Source organism: Elephantulus edwardii, unplaced genomic scaffold, assembly GCF_000299155.1.
Source record: "Elephantulus edwardii isolate Elephantulus edwardi_28Jun2011 unplaced genomic scaffold, EleEdw1.0 scaffold00019, whole genome shotgun sequence".
NCBI classification, from domain to species: domain Eukaryota; kingdom Metazoa; phylum Chordata; class Mammalia; order Macroscelidea; family Macroscelididae; genus Elephantulus; species Elephantulus edwardii.
Window position 1 is genome coordinate 1,859,225 of NW_006399769.1, and position 9,033 is coordinate 1,868,257.

Genomic DNA, 9,033 nt, shown 5'->3' on the forward strand with positions numbered 1-9,033 from the left:
CATATTGGGTTTTTTTTAATTCAATCATTCACATTCTGTTTTACTACATTTTTTGTAATAGACATAATTAATTAATTACAGTGTCTCATTAACCCCTTTGTGGAGTTGTTTTAATTTTCTTCAACCTCAATTTGAACTTGCATGTAAATAATTCATGGTCTGTTCCACAGTTCCACAGTTCACCCCTGGCCCAGTTTTGACTGCTGATAATGAGCTTTTCCAACAATTATTTACACAGAGACAGTCAATCAGATTCCTATGCAGTCTATCAGGTGAAGTCCATGTGTACAGTTATTGTTTGTGACTTAAAAGAGTTATTCACAATGAATAAATCCTTGAAAACACAAAATTTGATCGTTCCATTTCCAGCTTCATTTTTGTCACCCAGTCCTTATTTGTTTCCAGCTTTTGCATTCCAAACTCCAATTATCATTAATGCATCTTGATTGCATGTTTGGTTAATTTCAGACTGCAATATTTGGTAGAAATTTTCAATTTCCTCTTCTCTGGCTTCAGCTGTAGGAGCATATTTTTGAATAATAGTCTTATTTACAGGTCTTCCTTATACGTGTGAGGATACAAGTCCATGAGAACCAAAATATGATCCTGTATCTATTCCAATTGAATTTCAAAATCATCTTAGGAATAGGTTTGAAGCGTTGAACACTAGTGATAGAAGATCTGATGAATTGTGGGATGACATCAAGGATATTCATGAAGAGAGCAAAAGGTCATTACAAAGACAGAGAAGAAAGGAAAAACCAAAATGGACTTCAGAAGAGACTCTGAAAATTGCACAGGAGCATGGAGAAGCCGAAACAAAGGAAAAATCCTGAAGTAAAAGCTGAACAGAAGATTTCAGAGGCAACACAAGAAGATAAAGCAAAGTATTATAATGAAATGTGCAGAGAGCTGCAATAGAGAATAAAAAGGGAAGAACTCACTCTGCATTTCTCAAGCTGAGAAAACTGAAAAACCAATTCAAACCTCAAGTTGCAATATTAAAGGATGCTGTGTGAAGGAGCAGCAGCAACCACTTTCTAAACAATATGCCTCTGGAGACTATGAATTTTGATAAATGTTGATAGTTATAGAAAGGCTTCAGGCCTTTTGTTCATAGGGTCATGATGAGTCGTGCTTGACTCAATAGCAATCAACAACAACAACTACATGGACCATATGTTGAATGATCCAGGAACCATCAAAAGAAGATGGAGGGAATATAGAGAATCACTGTACTTAAAAGAACTGACTGACACTGAAAAGTTTCAGGAAATACCACATAACAAGAACCAATGGTAAAAAGGAAGAAATTGAAGCTGCATTGAAGGCTTTGGGAGGAAAAAAAAAGGCCCAACCAAAGGTATTGCTGAAATGTTGGTGGATATGCTTCAACGAAGAGATGCAGCTCTGGATGTGCTCACCTGTGCCAGGAAATTTGGGGCACAGCTGCCTGGTTGACGGACTGGAAGAGGTCCATATTTGTTCCCATTCTCAAGAAAGGTGATCCAACAGAATGTGGAAGTTGCCTGCAAGCAAAATACTGCTCATTGAAAAACTGCGGGAACAGTATATAGATAGTAGCAAACTGCCAGAAGTACAAGCAGGATTTAGAAGAGGCCATGACCCTGGAGATACCACTGCTGACATCAGATGGATCCTGGATGAAAGTAAAGAAGAATGTCTATTTATGCTTTATTGATTATGAAAAGGCCTTTTACTGTGTGGATCATAACAAGCTGTGGCTAACATTGAAAATAGGAATCCTAGAACACTTAATTGTGCTCATGTGAAACCTACACCTAGACCAAGAGGCTGTTGTGCCAACAGAGCAAGGGAACACTTGCTGTTCTGTGTCACCAAGTTGCTTGCAACTCATATGTACACACGTTATGTACAACAGCTCTTAACGCTGCTCTATCCCAAGTGAACCTTATTGTTCCTGACACACCTACCCCAATGACCCCAGTCACTGAGTCAATCCATCTCATCCAGGGTCTTCCTCTCTTGCTCTGTCCTTCCACCCTCCCAAGCATGATGTCCCTCTCCAAGAATTGGTCCCTCCCTGCAACATACCCAAATTATGTCAGACGGAGTTTCAGAATCCTTGCCTCCAAGGAGCAGCCTGGTTTCTCTCTCTCAAGCATGAACCTGTTTGTTCTCTTAGCAGTCCATGATATATTCAATACTCTAGCACCAAAGCTCAAAGGCATCAATTCTCTTTCTATCAACCCTAGTCATTGCCCAGCTTTCTGATGCAAAGCAAGTAATTGCAAAGACGATGGCTTGGATCAGGCGCACCTTAGTCTTATAGTTGCTCTTCATAGTACTCTGAAGAGGTCCCTGAAAGCAGATTTTCCCAATGCAATTTATCTTTTGATTTCCTGGCTGCTGGTACCAAGAGTGTTGATTGTGGAGCCACGCAAACTGAAGCTGTTAACAATCTCAATCTCTTCACTATCTAGCATGATACTACCAATTGGCCCAGTGGTGACAATCTTTGTTTTCCTAATTTTGAACTTCAATCCATATTTAAGGCTGCAGTCCTTGACCTTCTGCAACAAGTGCTTCAGGTCTTCCTCAGTTTCAGCAAGCAGGGTTGTGTCACCTGTGTAACACAGGTTGTTGATGAGTTTTCCTCCAATCCTGATGCCACATTCCTCCTCATACAGTCCAGCCTCCCAGATGATCTGTTCTGCATATAGATTGAAAAGGCATGGGGATAGGACACACCTCTGGGGTACGCCCTTCCCGATTTTGAACCATGCAGTTTCCTTGCTCTGTTTTGAAGACTGCCTCTTGGTCCAAGTACAGGTTTAGCATTAGCACAAACAAATGTTCTGAGATTTCATTCTTCTTAGAGTTAACCACAGTTTCTTGTGATCCACACAGTCAAATGCCTTTGCATGGTCAAAGACATTCCTCTGGTACTCTCTGCTTTCAGTCAAGATCCATCGAACATTAGCAATAATATCCCTAGTACTACCTACCTCTTCTAAACCCAGGCTGCACATCTGGCAGTTCTTCTAGTTATTTTTGGTAATTTTCAGCAGAATCTTGCTTTGTATGAGATATTAATGACATTGTTCGATGATTTCCACAACTTTCTTTGTACCAGCACTCAAGAGATCAAGAGACATATTGCACTGGGAAAGTCTGCAACCAGGGCCTTCTCCAAATTCTTGAAGAGCAATGATGTCAGTTTGAGGATGAAAGTGCACCTGATTCAAGTCATGGTTGTTTCTGTCACTTGATATGCCTCTGAGAGCTGGACAATGACTAAAGATGAAAGAAGGATTGATGCCTATGAACTGGAGGTGGTGCTGGAGAATAGTACTGACTATCCCATGAACTGCCAGAAGAACAGAGATATGCCTTGGAGATGGTGCAGCCAGAGTGCCCCTGGAACAAAGATGATAAAGCTTCATCTTACATATTTTGGGCTAGGAGATGTTCTACCTTGAATAGGGACATCACGCTTGGGAACGTGGAGGGAGAGCGAAGGAGTGGAAGAAACTCAACCAGGTGGATGGACACAGTGACTGCAGCAATGGGTTGAGGGTGTTGGAGATTGTGAGGATGACACAGGATAGGACAAGGTTCATATAGGTTGTTCAGAGAGTTTCTATGAGCTGAACTTGATCAACAGGATATAACAGTAACAACCTATTGTCTGTGGAGGAGTCCAAGCTCTAGTTATAATGAGCAGAAAACAGAATTCATAAGACATTTATTAATTCATCATTCTCAACTCAGTCTTATATTCTCTATATGCATCACCTGGTATTTCCCCATCCTCCTGGTGTGTAATGGCAGCAAGGCATCTCTGACAAGAGGTGATTGAAACTATCTTCCTGTGCAGTGCTTTTCGGTTGTAGACCTGTGACATCAGTACTTACTCAACTGGAAGAGAATGAACATATTTGTATTGGAGAGAGTGCAGCCAGGATGCTCCTTAGAAGGAAGGATGGTGAAACTTAGTCTCACATACTTTGGCATATTGTTAGGAGGGCCTGGTCCCTGGATAAAGACATCATACGCAGAAAAGTACTGTCTGTGAAAGAGGGGAAGACCCTCAAATGAGATGGCATGTTGACACAGCAACTGGGACAATGGACTCTAGTGTGGTAAAGATGATGAGGCTGGCACAGCATAGGGCAGGGTTCAGATCTCATGTCCATAGTGTTGCTCTAAGTACTATTCAATGACCCTTAACAACAACCACCATATTTATAGAACATATTAGTGTGTTAGAGACAGTGAGTTTGGCACAGGACAGAGCAGGGTTTAGGGCTGTTGTACATAGGGTTGCTATGAGTTGCCAAGCGACTTGACGGCACACAACAACAACAAGAACTTCCACTAAGGCTTTGGCGTCCCTTTTGTTAGCACCATAATCTAGATAAGGGGAGGGGGCACAAAAAGCCTCTCTGTCCAGTGCTTCTGGAGTTGCTGTTGTTGTTGTTGTCATGTGCCGTCAAGTCACTTGCAACTCATAGGAACTCTATGTACAACAGCCCTAAACTCTGCTCTGTCCTGTGCCAATTGCATAGTCTCTGACACACCCATCCCGACTACCCCAGTCACTGAATCAATCCACCTCATAGAGGGCCTTCCTCTCCTGCGCCGTCCCTCCACCCTCCCAAGCATGATGTCCTTCTCCAAGGACCGGTCCCTCCCCACAACATACCCAAAGTATGTAAGACAAAGCCCCAGAATCCTTGCCTCCAAGGAGCAGCCTCGTTTAACCCTCTCAAGAATGAATCTGTTTGTTTTCTTGGCAGTCCATAGTACATTCAATACTCTTCTCCAGCACCACAGCTCAAAGGCATCAATTCTCCTTCTATCCTCCCTAGTCATTGTCCAACTCTCTGATGCATAGAAAGTGATTGCAAAGATCATGGCCTGCATCAGACGCACCTTAGTCTCCAGAGAGACACCATTGCTCTTCAGTACTTTAGAGAGGTCCTTAACAGCAGACTTTCCCATCGCAATATGTCTTTTAATTTCCTGGCTGCTATTGTCAAGAGTGCTGACTGTGGAGCCAAGCAGACTAAAGCTGTGAACAATCTCAATCTCTTCACCATCCATCCTGATGAATGGGAATACCAGAACAGTTGATCGTGCTAATGTGAAATCTATACTTGGACCAAGAGGCAGTAGTCAGAACAGAGCAAGGGAACACTGCATGGTTCAAAATTGGGAAGTACGTACACCAGGGATGTGTCCTATCTCCACACCTTTTCAACCTGTATGCAGAACAGATTATCCAGGAGGCTGGGATCTATGAGGAGAAATGTGGTGTCAGGACTGGTGGAAGATCTATCAACAATCTGCGTTATGCAGATGACACAACCCTGCTTGCTGAAACTGAGGAGGACCTGAAGCGCTTGCTGCAGAAGGTCAAGGACTGCAACCTTCAATATGGATTGATGCTCAATATCAAGAAAACAAAGATTCTCACCCTGGACCAATTGGCTTCTGGAGTAGTTGTTGTTGTTGTTGTTATGTGCCGTTGAGTCGTTTGCGACTCATAGCGACCCTATGTACAACAGCCCCAAAACCTGCTCTATCCTGTGCCAATCGCACTGCCTCTGACACACCCATCCGGATTACCCTGGTCACTGAATCAATCCATCTCATAGAGGGTCTTCCCCTCCTGCACTGTCCCTCCACCCTCCCAAGCATGATGCTTGGGAGGCTTCTGGAGTAGAGACTCCTTATTTCCATTTGAATCTCCCCATCAGTGACAGACATTAAGCATCAATGACTGAGGGCCCATTGACAGGGTCTCCACAGGAAGCCTGTTCCAGGCTTCAGCTCAGACTGGGTTTGCAAGTCAGTTCTCTACTCATCTGTCCCACTCAGAATTCTGAAGTGATTACATTTGGATCATCCAGACCATCTTAGGGGTGTTCTGAGGGCCTGGTCTGCAAGGAAGTGGTGCTGCTAGCCCAAAGGTTGCACCTCTTTGGCAGTTCAAACGCACCAGTGACTCCAAGAGAGGAAGGGGGGCAGTCTCCTCCACTGTGATTTACAAGCCGCAGTGAGTTAGTTCCCATCTGATGACAGTAAGTGTTGTGGGTTTTGTTGTTTTTTGTTGTTGTTGTTGTTGTTGTTTTTGAGAACAAGTCACATAGCATAGCTGCTAAGTAACAAGTAAAGGGAAAGGAAGCCGAATGTTAGGAGAGTGTCTCACTCCTCTTTCTTGTGGTCAGGAGGGTGGGCTCTGCTTGCTTGGAGCTCCTAGGAGCTTCACCGTGCAGCTGAAGGCAGCATCCCTGGCGGAAACAGGCTCAGGATTTAGTGGGACCACTAAGATCGGATTAGTCCATCACACAGGATGGTTAAGGCAGAAGCCAGCCAAGAAATGTGGAAGAGTGTACACCCAAGGCTAACCCAACAGAACTAGTGGACAAGAGTGGAGTGGAGGGCCTTTTATAGGACACCCTTGGCCTCACAAGGAGGCTAGTGTGTGTGATAAAAGGCAGGAAGCTCTGGGTCAGAAAGCTGCATTTATTGTCCTGAAATTTGCCCCTAGAATTGCAACTCTAGGCTGGAATTTGCCCTTCAGTTGTTTCAGCTTGGGAAATGCTCTCCTAGCATGTTCTTCTATGTTGGTTTTTTTCTCAAGCTGCTATTTTAAATCTTCAGTTCTCTTACTTCAATATTTATTCCCTTTGTTTTGGGCTCTCTACGTTCTAGTGCAATTTTCAGTGTCTCTTCTGACATTTGGTTTTTTTCTCCCCTGTCTTTGTAATGACCTTTTACATTCTTCATGGATGATATCCTTGATGTTATCCCACAACTCATCTGGTCTTTGGTCATTAGTATTCAATGAATCAGATCTATTCTTGAGATGGTTTTTAAATTCAGGTAGGATAGACTCAAAGTCATATTTTGGTTCTCATAGGTTTGCTTTAATTTTCTTAACTTCAATTTGAACTTGGACATGAGTAATTGATGATCTGTTCCACAGTCAACCTTGTTTTAACTGTTGATACTGAGCTTCTCCAAAGACTCTTTCCACAATCTTATCTGATTCCTGTGTATTCCATCAGGTGAAGTCCATGTATATAGTCAACTAAAAAGATATTTGCAATAAATCATTAATTATAAAAAGTCATTTAAAAAGGTTTTTGTAATGAACTTTGTATTCCACTCAGCAATTATTATTAATGCAGCTTGGTTGCATGTTCCATCAACTTCAGACTGCAAAATTTGGTGGTTGTTGTTGTTAAGTGCTGTCAAATCGAGTATAACTTATAAAAACCCAGGAGGAGGGGGTATTAATCCTGTCCTATCCTGTATCATCTTCATACTTCCTGACACACTAGAGCCCAGTGCAGCTGTCACCATGTCAACCCACCTGGTCTTCCTCTCCTTTGCTGACCCTCCACCCATGCCAGCACCATGTCTCTCTCCAAGGAATAGCCTCTCCTAGCAACATGCCCAAAGTATGTGAGGCAAAGCTCCATTATCCTTGCCTCCAAGGAGCACTTTGACTGCACCCTCTTCAAGACATATCTGTTTGTTCTTTTGGAAGTCCAGGGGATACTCAGTGCTATTCTCAACATCACAACTCAAAGTCATCAGTTCTTCTGTTAGCCTTACTCATTGTTCAACTCTCAGATGCATGACATGTGTCATACTCCTCAAAAATTTGGAGAAGTTTCTGACTGGATGCTTTCCCAGGGCAATGCATTTCCTTATCTCCTGACTACTGGTACCAAGGGTATTAATTGTGGATCCAAGTAAGATGAAGTTGTTGACAATTTCAATCTCTTCTCCATCCATCATGATGTTGCCTATCGGGCCAGTGGTAAGAACTGCTGTTTTCTTGACATTGTGATGCAATCCATACTAAAGGCTTCATTCCTTTATCTTCTGCAACTGTGCTTTAAGTGCTCCTCACTTTCAGCAAGCAAAGTTGTGTCATCTGAATAGCACAGGTAACTGATGAGTCTCCTCCGATCCTGATGACACTTTCCCCTTTATAGAGTCCAGCTTCTCAAATAATTTGCTCATCAAGTGGAAAGGGTGTGCATCAAGAATGTGTCCTATCTCCATATCTTTTCAATCTATATGCAGAACAGATTATCCATGAGGCTGGACTCTACGAGAAGTGTGGTATCAGGATTGGAGGAAGACTCATCAACAATTTGCATTATACAGATGACACAACCCTGCTTGCTGAAACTGAGGATGACATGAAGCACTTACTGAGGAGGGTCAGGAACTTCAGCCTGCAATATGGATTGAAGCTCAACATCAAGGAAACAAAGATTCTCATCACTGGGCTGGTTGGCAGCATCATAATGGATGATGAAGAGATTGAGGTTGTTGACAGCTCCAGTTTGCTTGGTGCACAATCAACACTCCTGGTACCAGCCTCCAGGAAATGAAACGACAAATTGCATTGGGAAAGTCTGCTGTCAGAGACCTCTCCAAGGTACTGAGGAGCAACGATGTCAGTCTGGAGACTGAGGTTCACCTAATACAGGCCCTGGTCTTTACAATTACTTGTTATGCATCAGAGAGCTGGACAATGACTAGGGATGATAGAAGGAGAGTTGATGTCTTTGAGCTGTGGAGAAGAGTATTGAATAGACTGCTAGGAGAACAAACAAGTTTGTCCTGGAGAGAGTGAAGCCAGGCTCCTCCTTGGAGGCAAGGATTCTGAAGCTCCATCTGATATACTTTGGCCATTTTGCAAGGTGGGATCAGTCCTTGGAGAGGGATGTCATGCTTGGAGGGTGAAGAGACAGTGCAGGAGAGGAAGACCCTCGATAAGATGGATTGATAATGAAGATAGGCATGTTGGAGACAATAAGATTGGCATGGGATAGAGGAGGCTTTAGGGCTGTTTTGCGGGGAACGCACGCCGCCGCCCGCCAGACCAGGGGAACGCCGCTGCCAGCCGGGGGAACGCACGCCGCCGCCCGCCAGGCCGGGGGAACACTGCCGCCAGACCGGGAACGCCGCCGCCAGACCGCCAGACCGGGGAACGCCGCGAGAGGGACCCGGAAGAGA